Source organism: Bos taurus, chromosome 10, assembly GCF_002263795.3.
Source record: "Bos taurus isolate L1 Dominette 01449 registration number 42190680 breed Hereford chromosome 10, ARS-UCD2.0, whole genome shotgun sequence".
Classification (NCBI taxonomy): domain Eukaryota; kingdom Metazoa; phylum Chordata; class Mammalia; order Artiodactyla; family Bovidae; genus Bos; species Bos taurus.
This window is the reverse complement of record NC_037337.1, coordinates 6,507,711-6,522,080: the sequence shown is the minus strand read 5'-3', so window position 1 is coordinate 6,522,080 and position 14,370 is coordinate 6,507,711. Positions and strand designations below refer to the sequence as shown.

The following is a 14,370-nucleotide window of genomic DNA, read 5'->3' as shown; positions in this document are numbered from 1 at the left end:
CCAGGACATGGAAGCAACCTAGATGCCTATCAGCAGATGAATGGATAAGAAAGCTGTGGTACATATACACAATGGAGTATTACTCAGCCATTAAAAAGAATACATTTGAATCAATTCTAATGAGGTGGATGAAACTGGAGCCTATTATACAGAGTGAAGTAAGCCAGAAAGAAAAACACTAATACAGTATATTAATGCATGCCTATGGAATTTAGAAAGATGATAATGACAATCCTATATGCGAGACAGCAAAAGAGACATAGATGTAAAGAACAGTCTTTTAGACTCTGTGGGAGAAGGCGAGGGTGGGGTGATTTAAGAGAATAGCATTGAAACATGTATATTATCATATGTGAAATAGATGACCAGTCCAAGTTCAATGCATGGAACAGAGTGCTCAGGGCTGGTGCACTGGGATGACCCTGAGGGATAGGATGGGGAGGGAGGTGGGAGGGGGGTTCAGGATGGGGACACATGTACACCCATGGTGGATTCATGTCAATGTATGGCAGAAACCACCACAATATTGTAAAGTAATTAGCCTCCAATTAAAATTAATTAATTTTTAAAAAAGAAAAAAGAAACATGAGGATAGAGAACAGACTTATGGACACGGGGAGAGGGTAGGAGAGGGTGAGATGTATGGAGAGAGTAACATGGAAATTCACATTACCATATGTGAAATAGACAGCCCACAGGAATTTGCTGTATGGCTCAGGAAGCTCAAACAGGGGGCTCTGCATCAACCTAGAGGGGTGGGGTGGGGAGGGAGGTAGGAGGGAGGTTCAGGAGGGAGGGGGACATATGTATACCTATGGCTGATTCATGTTGAGGTTTGACAGAAAATAGCAAAATTCTGTAAAACAATTATCCTTCAACTAAAAAAAAATATGTTTAAAGAGAAAAAAAAATGGCTGAAATTTTAACCACGAATCCATCCATGTCCATCTACCTCTCCAGCCAGCCAGCCACCCATTTTTCCATCCATCTATCCAGACACTCACCCACCCATGACCTCACCACATTTATGGGACAGCTTTTCTAGGATAGGCTAAGGAACAAGACTTTTTAACACTACTGATTTTTTTTAATGGTTTTCTCAAATGGCACCCATTGGCTTTTCCTGCCAAAGTATACCCAGTGCATGAGCTGAGTTAGTCATCACTGTATTCATGGGAGTGAGCACCCCTGACCCTCTTTCACAGATGAGGAGGCAGAGTTCTAACAAGATTAGTGACCTCTTGTCAGTGCAGTTTAGGACTTCAGAAACCTTGGCTTTAAATTCCAAACCTTAATGCTATGCACAGATAAAGCAGGAGGGTGAGATGGAGGCAGCTGAGGGTATGGCAGGGAGGAGAGGAAGGGGAGCATGCAAGAGGAGGAGGGAAGAACAGCTGGACACACTTCACCCTCCATGGTGCTGATACTCTGTTTCTTGACATACAACAAGCTTGTTGCAAAACATGCTCTCACGAAGGCAGCCAACCTGCAAGGTGACCTTCAGAGATCCAAGAGGGGGTATGCTGTAAGCTGAAGAGAGCTTACCTGAGGCCTGGTGAGCAGACTGCTCAGTTCATGCCAGTATCAGAGTTAAATTGGTAACTCTGAGAGTTTGCTTTTCTTCAGAGGTTTATCTAAAACCACCATTTGCCTCTAAATCCAAACAGATGAGAATTTCAGCTTCATGTGAGACACATTTGTGCTTGCCTGTATATAGGATTATACTGTTGTTCAAGTGGACACTTTAACCTGGTTTCAGTTTAAGCTTTATTTGTTTGTGTGAAGCATTACCATTTTCATATGTTCTTTCAAAGTTGCACCTTTGCAAATTTGCTTACACGTATAAAGGCTTATTTTACTAGCATAATAAAACTGTAGAGTGGGTGGTCACTGCTGGTTGCATGGTTTGAGGATTTGGGGGCTGAGGTTGCTAGTATTCTCTTGGCCTGTTCATGGTCCCAAGGTGGTTGCTACCATACGAGCCATCATGTCAGAATTCCAAGCAGAAAAGTGGATGAACGGGGAAGGAAAGCCACAGATGGCATACCAGTGAATCAGGTTCATCTGAAGAGCTTTCCCAGATACCCCACACTGTATTTCATTGACTGCTCCTCTACAAGGGAGGCAGGGGGAAAAGTCTTTTAGAGGGGTATGGTTCTGCTGTCAACAATATAGAGATTCTCGTAGTAAAGGGAGGGTGGATGTTGGGAGGCAATTGCCATCTTTACCAGAGCCATACCTATTAATACAATCCTTCCCTACCAGATCTGCTTCTGAATTTCACCCTACTGAATTCTGTCTATTCTGGCCACACTGTTTCAGTGATTGTAACATTATAATTCACTTGGAGACCTGAAGAGTCTGATTACTACTTTTGCATTCTATTGAGTTGGCATATAAGTTTGCTGAGATACTTAGTTTTTAACTAAATAATCTTCAAAATTTTTATTAGCCAAAAATAAAACCTCCATGTTGAGACCTGTTATCTTAATTAAAACCATTACTAAAGAATATAACCAAAAAGAAACATTCACAGATATAAATGGGTTACCAATAGAGAGAGGGAAGGGGCGGGGGCCAGATATGGGTAGAGGATTAAGAGGTACAAGCTACTATGTATAAAATAAATAAGCTACGTGGGTATATTGTACAACACAGGGAATATAGCCAATATTTTATAATAAGTATAAATAGACTATAACCTTTGAAATTGTGAATCACTGTTTTGTACATCTGAAACTTAACATTATAAATCAACTATACCTCAGTAAAAATAAACATAGTAATAAAAACCATTGCTACAATGCCTCCTTTAGGAGATGCCAGCTGGAGAATTTTCTGAAGTCATTTCTAGATTTGACTTTGGGTAAGACATTTTACACAAAACCTCTGCTTTTGAAATTACTGTTTTGGCAGAATTTTCCTGAGCCCTGCCAATTTTATTTGTTCCATCCCTTTAAGTTCCTGGATCTTAACTTTATTGTGTCTCTGTGCACACAAGTTCTCAGGACAATACAGATCTTGACTCAGTCGTGACAGCCTGACAGTGTTGCCAGCCTAGAATTTTTTAGTGAAAGTGCAGAAGCATATTGAAATCTCCGGCTCGGCTCCCCACTACATTGGTGGAACACAGAAGACAAACAAAGGAGCCTTTCTGATGATTTAAAACTGTGTGTGTCTAATCCATTCAAGAAGAGTGTGGCCTGGCCTTAAGCCATTTCTGCTGTCCATAACCTTGATTCACATCTGCGGGTCCCTGTGCTGTCTCTGTGATGTAGTTATGAGCATTGGAGATTCTACTTTAAATGCACATGTGGAAATCAGAGTTATTGTACCTCTTCAGTTGCTGCATAACCCCTCTGAGGAATTAATTTTGGCCAGTGTGAAATAGAGAGTTAGCCATATAGTACCAAATAAGTGCTTCCAGAAATTGCTGGAGTGGGATGGACCCCAGGTACACGCTGCACAGAGAAAGTTCTTTCTTCTTTCTAGCACACTAAACATGCATTTGTTTGTTCATTTGTTTGTTTAAAGGAGTTAAATGTTTTCCAATTAAGGTTTTCCTCTTTATAGAAAAAGAAGCCAAAATAAAGCCACATTTTACAGTTAGAACATAAAGCATAAACTATGTATTGGTTTGTATTGGGCCAGCTAAGTATGGAAGGCAGAGATGACAAGAACTAGAGAAAGGAATGTAACTTTGCTGTTTATAAACTTGGGAGATACAGATTAAGTACATCAATAAACATCTTGTTTGTAACCTTTATATCTGCAAAGAAGGAAATATTTGATTTAAGCTATTGCCATCAGAGCTAAAATATGAGAGCATAGGTATTTTTGAACTAACCCTCAACCTGGTCCCCAGCCCCAATCTTGTTTTGCAACATAATGAGGGGCACAAATGGCTACAAAATAAAAAACTTCACCCAGTAAGATCATTTCTGGTCCTTTCAACTTCCTACTGCTGCTGCTAAGTTGCTTCAGTCGTGTCTGACTCCATGCGACCCCATAGCCGGCAGCCCACCAGGCTCCCTCGTCCCTGGGATTCTCCAGGCAAGAACACTGGAGTGGGTTGCCATTTCCTTCTCCAATGCGTGAAAGTGAAAAGTGAAAGTGAAGTCGCTCGGTCGTGTCCAGCTCCTAGCGACCCCATGGACTTCAGCAAAGACTTCTTAAGTCATATAGCTTTGCCCAGCAGGATACACGATCAGGTTTTGAGGTTTGCCCTGTGGACCAGATGAAACAAAGCCCAGAATCCTTGGCTGTCTCCTAATTGGTGTGACTATAAAAAGCTGGCTGAGTTCGGCACTTTTTTGCTCCATTGCTGCAAGCCCAGATTTCTGATGACCTTGAGGGTCGGACGTGAGGTAAGTACATCCTGATTCGGGTTGCTTGTTTCCATGTGACCTTAAATGACCCTATAAATCTCTCCCAAGCTTGAGAGGAGCCAGCCAAGTTGCTATTTGGAAGAATTATAATGTAAAGAGGTGTTTGATAGACTGAGATTCCCATCCAGCATTTTTATTCAGACCTCTGTTCTCACATCTTGTGGGTTAAGTAAACCTTTGTTTAAGAAAAGTTGTGACCGTAGTCCTTGTACTTGTCAACAGAAGCCTGCTGCCTGTAGAGGAAACTATCAGTTGTGACATGTTCCGCAGGGACCATAACCAGCTCCCCTTTGGATGAAGGGCATCTCGTTGCCCCAGTGGGACAGTTTTAACTGAACGGACAATCTGAGCGACTGAGCCAGGGGAGGCCCTGTTCAAGGGTATGTTTTGGGTACTCAAATTGCTGCAGCTTTCTCAGGACTGCTTTGTTAGTGGTTCCTGGAGCTGGCTTTGCTTGCCAGGGATCCTAGAGGGAGTCACTTCAATTTTGTACTATCTAGAGAATCGCCCTAAAGATAATGAACTCGGGGAAAGTTTATAGCTACTGCAATGCATGGAGTTACATAAACAGTTTGGCTGGTTGTAACCACACAGAAGTAGTTCTGTTGGCTCTCCTTGGGTGTCTTTTAAAGGAATTCTTTGGCTCTTGATCTTTCAGAAGATATAGAGCAGACGTGGGGAAAAAATTCTAAATTTTAAAATTTTAAATTTAACTAGAGTAAATTTTTCTGCCTTTCAAAATCCAAGATAGGTGTATGTCTTCAAGAACACTATGCGTCAGGCATTAACAAAAAAAGAATGCTTTCAGGAAGTGAAAAACAATAATTGAATGTCAGAATGAAGAGAATAATGAATGTACTATTTTAGAAATATAATGAATGTACTATTTTATAAAACTGGGAAAGAGTCAATATGTTGGTTTCCCAAGAAATCATCCATCCTGTAAAGGTCCTAGTACCTGATTTCTGCATATCACAGTTCTCTTTGCATAGTTATTTCATATGCATGGTGGTATAAGACATTCATAACAGCACTGTTGGGGAGCAAAACCATTATCTTGCTCAAGACTTGGGAAATAAAAAACTTATCCAAGATTAGATGGGGGCTTTCCCAGGTGGCACTGCCTGCCAATGCAGGAGACGCAAGAGATGCAAGTTCTATCCCTGGGTCGGGAAGAGTCCTCGGAGAAGGAAATGGCAACCCACTCCAGTATTCTTGGAAAATTCCATGGACAGAAGAGCCTAGTGGGCTACAATCCATGGGATCGCAAAGAGTCAGACACAACTGAGCACGCATACGTGTGCAGATAAGATTAAATGACTTAACCAGGGTCACTCGAGGCATTTTTGTGGCAGAGCCCAGATGGAACGTGAGTCTTCTGACTTTGTCCTGCTGAGCAGCACTCTGGGCCAGGTAGGTGTGTACTTGGGGCAGGCGGTAGAGTATAAATAAGGCTTGTCCCAGAGACAGACGTAAATAAGTTAACTGCTGCTGTGATGAGGGTGGGATTCCCTGGTGGCTCAGAGGGCAAAGAGTCTGCCTCCTATGCGGGATGAGTGTTGAGAAGCAAATAGGAGTACGACATTCAGGAAAGAGATTCGAGAAGGGTGATTAGAGAGGACCAGAGGGAAGAATATTTCTCTTACAACTTGAGGGATATGGAAGGGCCAGTCAGGCCAGGATTCAGGAAAAATGATCCCAATGGGAGAACAGCAAGTGCAGAGGTCCTGAGGCAGGAAAGTGCAGAGGTCCCGAGGTGGTGTTCTAGGAACTTGTAGAAAGGCTGGAATTGCTTAGAGCTTAATGAGTGATTAAAAAAAAAAAAAAGACTGAATAAAATGAAGTTAGTTAGAGAGGAAGGCAGGGGCAGGAACTAGCTAGGCCTTCTGGCCATGGCAAGGACTTAGGATTTTAGTTTTGTATGCAGTGAAACCCAAATGAAGGTGGTGTAGGTGTGGGGAGTGGGGCCAGGCCGGGGGTGTGATCTGACTGATGGTTTCAAAAGATACCTTTGTCTATACAGTACAGAGAGTGGGTTAGAGGGAAACAAGGCGGGCGAGTAAGGAGGTTACTTCATATACAAGCAAAAGATGGTGCTGGCCTGGATCAAGGTGGCTCCTGTAGTGTGGAAAGGGATGGGTGGACTCCCTGACCTTTTAGTTGTAGAACCAACAGGGTTCTTCTACTGCCAGGAGACTGAATGGCAGGCTTGCTTTACAGTTACTAGTGTAGGCTCTGAAATCAGCCACAGTTGAAAATCTTGGCTCTTCCTCATCCTAGCTCTTTATCCTCTGAAACTCAGTTCCCTAATCTTAAACATGGAGATGACAGTACCTCCCCCACAGGTTTACTGGCTGGAATTCCTAAGATACTGTAAATGGTACTGGCTCAGCATGGACCATTAGACAGATGGGCCTGTGTGCACCCACGCTGGCAGAACAGCCTCAGCTAAGGGGGCAGTGGAGCCAGATGGACTGAGTGCCTTCTGAGGGACCTGGGGGGCGGGGCAGCAGACGGCCCCCTCTGCCCAGTTCCTTGAAGAGAAGCAGCTGGAAATACAAAGGCGCATGTAGTGGGGGAAGGTGAGGAGTGAGACAGCATCTATTGATAACTAGGCCTCTGCTTCCTCACTTAGAGAAGGAGTTTGGACTCAGATCGCCACTGAAGTCCCTGGCAGCTTTAGCTTTTGCTTCTAAGCTTCTTCAGGAATTATGGGATAATTAAATCAGCTTCTGTGGGAAAAGCCCCAAAAAGTCAATTCTATTGTTTCGATGTTTCTTCCTGTAGAAAAGTATGCTGACCTCAGTTAGAAATCCTTTATTTTCTAACAGTTCACAAACCCAGTTTAGAATAGGACTCATTCACACTATGTTTCAAAATAAAAGAAATAGCTACAACCGTGCTTATAAAGTGAGATTTCTTATTTGAAAGTAAGCCAAGGGTGGGGGCAAGGGGATAAATTGGGATCAACATATATACACTACTATATAGAAAAGAGATAACTAATAACAACCTACTGTATAGCCCAGGGAAGTCCACTCAGTACTCTGCAATGACCTATATGTAGAATCTAAAAAAGAGTGGATAAATCTACATATATAATGGATTCACTTTGCTGCACAGCAGAAGCTAACAACAACACTGAAAATCAACTATCCTCCATTAAGAATTAATTAAAAAAAAAAATGTGTTTTTACAGCAACAACAAAAAGAACAAGCCAAAACAGGCATGTTTACTGAAAGCAGTCTGGATGGGTACACTGTCCACAGAGTACTATGGCCAGGTGGTGGATTACTGGTCAGCTTCGTTTTCTTCCTTGGACTATTCTGACTTTCTGATTTAAAAAAATAGGGAAAAAAGAAAGTTTACTTTTACAGTGACTGGAAAACCTTTTTTTCCCTCCTTTTGGAGACTACAACCTCTTATTATTTGAGGCCCGTTTGTCCTCGATTTATACTGTGCTGTCTTACTGACGCAGTCACACATTTCTTTTCATTTTTCCCCTGTGCTGGGTCTTCCTTGCTGTGCCAGCTTTTCTCTAGTTTCAGCAAGCAGGGGCTGCTCTCCAGTTGGAGTACTCGGGCTTCGCCCTGTGATGGCTTCTCTTGTGGAGCACGGGCTCTAGGGCACATGGGCTTCAGTAGTTGCAGTACGTGGGCTCAGCAGTCGTGGCTCCGGGGCCCTAGAGCGCAGGCCCAGCAGTCGTGGCTCCCGGGCCCTAGAGCGCAGGCTCAGCAGTCGTGGCTCCTGGGCCCTAGAGCGCAGGTTCAGTAGTTGTGGCTCCCAGGCCCTAGAGCACAGGCTTAGTTTTGGATCACCGGCCCTAGAGTGCCGGCTCAGTAGGTGTGGCTCCCGGACCCAGAGCACAGGCTCGGTAGTTGTAGTGCACGGCCTCAGTTGCTCCTCGGCATGTGGGATCCTCCCAGATCATGGATCAAACCCAGTGTCCTGGCTTGGCAGGTGAATTCTTTACCACTGAGCCCCCAGGGAAGCCACACTGTGCTTACTGTTTACCTGCTCAGTTCAGTTCAGTCGCTCAGTCGTGTCCGACTCTTTGCGACCCCATGAATCGCAGCATGCCAGGCCTCCCTGTCCATCACCAACTCCCGGAGTTCACTCCGACTCACGTCCATCGAGTCAGTGATGCCATCCAGCCATCTCATCCTCTGTCATCCCCTTCTCCTCCTGCCCCCAGTCCCTCCCAGCATCAGGGTCTTTTCCAATGAGTCAACTCTTTGCATCAGGTGGCCAAAGTACTGGAGTTTCAGCTTTAGCATCAGTCCTTCCAAAGAACACCCAGGACTGATCTTTAGAATGGACTGGCTGGATCTCCTTGCAGTCCAAGGGACTCTCAAGAGTCTTCTCCAACACCACAGTTCAAAAGCATCAATTCTTCAGTGCTCAGCTTTCTTCACAGTCCAACTCTCACATCCATACATGGCCACTGGAAAAACCATAGCCTGGACTAAACAGACCTTTGTTGGCAAAGTAATGTCTCTGCTTTTGAATATGCTATCTAGGTTGGTCACGACTTTCCTTCCAAGGAGTAAATGTCTTTTAATTTCATGGCTGCAATCACCATCTACAGTGATTTTGGAGCCCCCCAAAAATAAAGACTGACACTGTTTCCCCATCTATTTTCCATGAAGTGATGGGACCAGATGCCATGATCTTAGTTTTCTGAATGTTGAGTTTTAAGCCAAGTTCTTCACTCTCCTCTTTCACCTTCATCAAGAGGCTTTTTAGTTCCTCTTCACTTTCTGCCATAAGGGTGGTGTCATCTGCATATCTGAGGTTATTGATATTTCTCCCGGCAATCTTGATTCCAGTTTGTGTTTCTTCCAGTCTAGCGTTTCTCATGATGTACTCTGCATATAAGATAAATAAGGAGGGTGACGTACAGCCTTAACGTACTCGTTTTCCTATTTGGAACCAGTCTGTTGTTCCATGTCCTGTTTAAACTGTTGCTTCCTGACCTGCATACAGATTTCTCAAGAGGCAGGTCAGGTGGTCTGGTATGCCCATCTCTTTCAGAATTTTCCACAGTTTATTGTGATCCACACAGTCAAAGGCTTTGGCATAGTCAATAAAGCAGAAATAGATGTTTTTTTCTGAAACTCTCTTGCTTTTTTCGATGATCCAGCGGAGGTTGGCAATTTGATCTCTGGTTCCTCTGCCTTTTCTAAAACCAGCTTGAACATCAGGAAGTTCACGGTTCATGTATTGCTTGTAGAATTTTGAGCATTACTTTACTAGCATGTGAGATGAGTGCCATTGTGCAGTAGTTTGAGCATTCTTCAGCATTGCCTTTCTTTGGGATTGGAATGAAAACTGACCTTTTCCAGTCCTGTGGCCACTGCTGAGTTTTCCAAATTTGCTGGCATATTGAGTGCAGCGCTTTCACAGCATCATCTTTCAGGATTTGGAATAGCTCAACTGGAATTCCATCACCTCCACTAGCTTTGTTTGTAGTGATGCTTTCTAAGGCCCACTTGACTTCACATTCCAGGATGTCTGGCTCTAGATGAGTGATCACACCATCGTGATTATGTGGATCGTGAAGATCTTTTTTGTACAGTTCTTCTGTGTATTCTTGCCACCTCTTCTTAGTATCTTCTGCTTCTGCTTCCGTACCATTTCTGTCCTTTATTGAGCCCATCTTTGCATGAAATGTTCCCTTGGTATCTCTAATTTTCTTGAAGAGATCTCTAGTCTTTCCCATTCTGTTGTTTTCCTCTATTTCTTTGCATTGATCGTTGAGGAAGGCTTTCTTATCTCTCCTTGCTATTCTTTGGAACTCTGCATTCAGATGCTCATATCTTTCCTTTTCTCCTTTGCTTTTTGCTTCTCTTTACCTGCTCACAGCCTGGTAATTACTTGCCTTTTGCAATCGTCCTTTTGACTGCAAGGAGATCAAACCAGTCAATCCTAAAGGAAATCAGTCCTGAATATTCACTGGAAGGACTGAAGCTGAAACTCCAGTACTTTGGCCACCTGATTCGAAGAACTGACTCATTGGAAAAGACCCTGATGCAGGGAAAGATTGAAGGCAGGAGGAGAAGGGGACAATAGAGGATGAGATGGTTGAATGGGATCACTGACTGGATGGGCATGAGTTTGAGCGAGCTCCGGGAGTTGGTGACAGACAGGTAAGCCTGCTGTGCTGCAGTCCATGGGGTCACAAAGAGTCAGACATGACTGAGCGACTGAACTGAACTGACTGCGATCGTCCCTCTAGAACAATGAAGATGTAAGGTCATCGGAGCAAAAAACTGGCCTTCCTGCTCCTTTGCTGACTTCAGGTGCTCTGGGGGCACTGAAGAAATGCATCTAGGCTGTGCCATCCCTCCACTCATGGTCTTGCTCCATAGCTTTCCTTGGGTTTGATGATGAGCATGTCATCAAGGGGAGAATGAGTGGCTTTGTTGAAATCAAGGCTCTACAGTAGAAGGACAGGATTTCTTTTTTAGTGAGCTCATCTTTATATTAGTGTTTTTAAGTAATTCCTCTCTGTAAGAAAGAAACAAAATTCTGACATTTCTATATCAATAAACTCTTCAAATCTTATTTTTTACACTGATGTATAATGATTCAAACTTTAAAAATTTATAGGAGGCTGTCCCAAGTGGCACTAGTGGTAAAGAATCCACCTGCCAGTGCAGGAGATAAAAGTGTGATCCTTGGGTCAGGAAGATGCCCTGGGCAACTCGCTCTGGTATGCTTGCCTGGAAAATGCCATGGTCAGAGGAGCCTTGTGTGCTACAGTCCATGGGGTCACAAAGAGTCAGACATGACTGACTGAGCACACACACACACACACACACACACACACACAGGGTATATTCACTAGGTAGAGAGAAATTGCACCCAGAAAATTTTCTAAAATAATTAGGGATTCTCAGAGAACCCAGTTTTTAACACTGGTCACTACAAGAACAAGTGAATCAGTGAATAGTCAGTGACAGAACACAAGAGTAAGTGATGGCAGAATTTCTAAGGGTGAGCTCACTTTCTTCTCCTTTCTTAGATTCCATTGACTGAACCGTGGACTGATCTCTTCATCAGCATGTAGATTGACTCCAGCCCCTGGCTGCAGGAACAGAACTTGTTCATCAGCCAGCATTCCTCCAGGCTAATTCTCCATTTAAACAAGCACTTAAACTACCGGGTGGAAGGTCTCCGGACCTCAAACGTGGTTCGATGCTCACTTCTGTTCCAACTTTAAGACAGTTAGATAAGACATAGTAATGAGAAATTTTAACTGAGGACTAAAACTCTTGTGAAAATATTTTTTATTTATATTCCAAAAAACAGCATTGCCTACAGGATTTGTCCCTGCAGCAAAACTGTCTTGGGTTCAAGTTCCAGCTGAAGCACTTTCTAGCTCTTTATGTCGTTGTTCAGTCACTAAGTTGTGTCTGACTCTTTGCGACCCCATGGACTGCAGCACGCCAGGCCTCCATGTCCATCACCAACTCCCTGAGTTTACCCAAACTCATGTCCATTGAGTCAGTGATGCCATCCAGCCATCTCATCCTCTGCCACCCCTTTCTCCTCCTGCCTTCACTCTTTTCCAGCATCAGGGTCTTTTCCAATGAGTTGGCTTTTCACCTCAGGTGGCCAAAGTATTGGAGCTTCAGCTTCAGCATCAGTCCTTCCAATGAATATTCAGGACTGATCTCCTTTAGGATGGACTGGTTGGATCTCCTTGCAGTCCAAGGGACTCTCAAGCACCACAGTTCAAAAGCATCACTTCTTCAGTACTAGCTCTTTATAATCTTGGGCAGTTTCTTAATCTCCATGTGCCTCCATTTCCTGTCATGTTAGAGGGATAGAGGTAGCATCTACCTGGTTGATCTGTGGAGGAAACTCCTGCTACATGTGGAGTACTTAGAACCATGTAACAACTCTTTCCTGAGTGGTTCTACATTAATAATCATGGTATTGTTAAATTAATAAAGAGCATTACATGAAAGCATTCAGGCATTGATTCTAAAATATTGAATTTATGTCAACAGTTTGGGGTAAAATGGGAGACAGGTTGAAAAGTTGCCCAGTAAGCCATAGGTCTGGGCACGATCTTTAAAGAAGTCAGTGAGTAGTGGTGGTAACGGGAGGAGGAAGGAGGCTGCGGGGCTGAGGAGCAGATGATGAGGCTGAGGGGGAAGCCACACCAGCGTTAACCAGGGAGCCAGGATCTGGACTGTGCCCAAGCTCCGTGCGTTACCTCATTTGGCCTTCAAATCCCTTTAGGTAGTTACTGTTATTTACATCCTTTTACTGATGGGGCAGAGAGGTGGCGGGTAAGGGGCTCGCCCAGGAGCTCACGGGGCCTCCCACGAGCTGAAGCCTGGCTGTACGGCCAGGACCACGTGTGACCGCCTCTTCTCCCACTCAGCCTGGAGCAGGAACGTAACTCTCAGCCGCTCTATTCTTCCTTCTGCCTTTCCACCTCCTCATGTGGTCAGAAAAGTGCAGGTCATTTCCTTCACGTTGTCTGCCTATAATTACCTAGTGGATTCTTTTCTTAAAAAAAAAAAAAATCAGTACATCCTGTGTAATACACTGGGGAAAAAACCAAGATTCAATCTTCCCAGGCAAGCTGGGCGCTGGGAAAGAAAAGACCCGGACGTGTTCCGAGGGCCTCCGTGGGGACTCCTTTCACCCAGGCTCCTGAACCTTCACAGCCTTTCCAGTCCCCAGTTTGAGACTCAAGAGTGTCTCAAGAGGGTCGCTTGTTCAGTCTTAAAGCCACTGCCACTCCGGGGACTCCAGCCTGGGTCTGGGTGCCTGAGCCCTCCCATCTGCTTTCTCTCCCCCCCACCCCCTCCCTGTGCGCTCCTGGGAAGGTGTGCGGGTGTGCAGGGAGGGAGCTGGCAGGGGAGGGAGGTGGGGGTGGGGCAGAGGCCAGCTCGCCTGCAATATGGACGGTGGGCCCCCTATTCTCGGTGCCCAAGCTAGACCGCATTCACCATTTTCCTTCCCTGGTTATTTCCTGTCCCCCTTCCTGCCCCCATGAGGAGGCAGGTCTTGCAGTGACAGCCCTGGGTTTTAAATTGCTGATGAAGGAAGGAGAGGTCATTGAAGAGCTGCTAATGGCTGTGGCCATTTAACCCTGAAGGCAATTATAACCACTTAGCTGGAGTGTGCTTTGGTGTGCCTGCTGTTTCCTTTAAGACTGTGAAAGATGCCTGGGAGGGCAAGGGGAAAGAAGATGGTTTGGGAAGAATGCTTTATTCCTCGTCCCTGTTGGGGTTTTATTGAATTATCCAGATAGAACTCATTTGATGCAGCGGTCAACCTTTGTTGTCATTTCCTTCTGCGTCATCACGAGGCGCTTGCACCCATGTGGTGATAACTCCCCAGCACATCAGCTTCCTCGCCTGCCTGGCTGGGTAGGAAGGAAATAACCCCTTCTCCCAGGAGCGGGGGATTATTTGTAATGTAATTATAAGACTACTTCAAGGAGAGACACACCTGCCTGCTCTCTGCCCATGAGCCATTCAGAGGGAAAGAGCAGATGGGGTGCTTGTCGAGGGGGCATGGCTGTGCTGGTTCCCAGGACAGTCTGAGCTGAGCCAGGAGGCCATGGCTGCCCAGGGGAGGGTTGCAGGGTGCCTGGGGCAGGAGAGGTGGCAGCCCATTAAGAGAAGTCCTATGGGAGTGTTCTGGGCCCTGGGTCTGAGCTTCGCCAACCAGGGAGAAGAGTTAATTCTAAAGGAAGACAGGGAGGGAATCTGGGTGGCCCAGAAGCTTGCTTTCTGACTCCCCACATGCCAGGCATTTTTAAGAAGGAGAACTTACCTGTCTCCAGGGTAGCCTTTAACATCAGGGAAGTAACCAGCCTTCCAGTTCTGTCCTGTCCTAAGTCCATGTGAAGCCCCTTCACCTGCTCACTATGGCCAAAAATGCCTTTGAAAGCACTCCCTTTCCCAAGTTAGAAGGAACAAGGGGTGGAGGTACAAGCCCTTGGATCAGAAA

The 14,370-nt window shown here is 44.9% G+C and overlaps 1 protein-coding gene across 2 annotated transcripts in view; it reads left to right on the top strand.

The window, feature by feature from the left end:
• The window catches only part of GCNT4 (glucosaminyl (N-acetyl) transferase 4), a 30,871-nt gene that overhangs the window by 9,397 nt on the left and 7,104 nt on the right, over positions 1 to 14,370 (top strand). Inside the window, exon 1 of one of the 2 annotated variants that reach the window (XM_010808850.4) lies at positions 772 to 4,768. The exons of the other annotated variant lie outside the window; for it this stretch is intronic. The gene's annotated coding sequence lies outside the window, so the exon portion shown is untranslated. Of the gene's footprint in view, positions 1 to 771; positions 4,769 to 14,370 lie in introns of those variants that run through there. 2 annotated transcript variants of the gene reach the window in all.